The sequence below is a fragment of the Primulina eburnea genome, chromosome 5 (genome assembly GCF_022965805.1).
Source record: "Primulina eburnea isolate SZY01 chromosome 5, ASM2296580v1, whole genome shotgun sequence".
In the NCBI taxonomy this organism is placed as follows: domain Eukaryota; kingdom Viridiplantae; phylum Streptophyta; class Magnoliopsida; order Lamiales; family Gesneriaceae; genus Primulina; species Primulina eburnea.
Genome location: NC_133105.1, coordinates 32,610,439 through 32,611,345, shown reverse-complemented (window position 1 = coordinate 32,611,345; position 907 = coordinate 32,610,439).

Genomic DNA, 907 nt, shown 5'->3' with positions numbered 1-907 from the left:
ATGGGAGTTGACTGAACTGACTCTTCAATTTCTATGACAACTGCCTGTTCAGTCGTGGCAGTCGACGGAACTGGCTCTTCAGTTGGTTGAAGATATCCTGTGAGCCTGGTTCTTCAGTTGCGATTTGTTCTTCAACTGCTTCTGTAGTAATCAGCTGAATATCAGTGGCAACTGATTTAGTAACTTCGTCGACGTTTGCCAATTATAATTCAGCATCAGTATATAGTTGAAGTTCTGCATTTGGGGATTGAGGAGCAAAAGCTGAAAGTTGCGCACCCTTTCAGGAAGAAACAGTTACTTGTTCAGAATCTTCAACAAATTCGTTTTTGGAATGGCTTTTGAGTTTGAATGATTATTCAACTTCCTCTTCTGATGAAAGATTTAGGGAATCCGCTGGAATAGTAAGTTCTTGATCCAGTTCCCAATGTTTAATCTCCATTTATAGTGACAAAAGATCCGAGTCCAGTTGATCATGAACTGCTTTGTCATTAAAGGCAGTTGGACTGGTGGGATCATAATTTTGCGTAGCTGAACAATCATTTGTCTTAATTTCTTTGCACGTACTTGATCAAAGTACTTCTTCCTCTGCAAAGCTTGAACAACTGAAGCCGCCTTGACCAATTTCGAGACTATAGTTTCCAGGGCAATGAATTTCTTCAAAACCGATTTCTTTTGTAGTTGCCTGACAAACACTTCAGTCCTAAACCTGACCCATTCATCATAAGCCTCTAGCTTAGTATCATAAAACTAATTGAACTCTTTCCAAATTAGGTCAATATGAGTTTGAATTGTGTTTGTGGGTCTGGGCTCTTCTGTCATCTTTGGCTTGCCCTTTGAGTCAATCAAAACATTAAGAATACTTAGCCACGATCTAGTTGCATCAACCACTTCTCTAATCACTATCCCT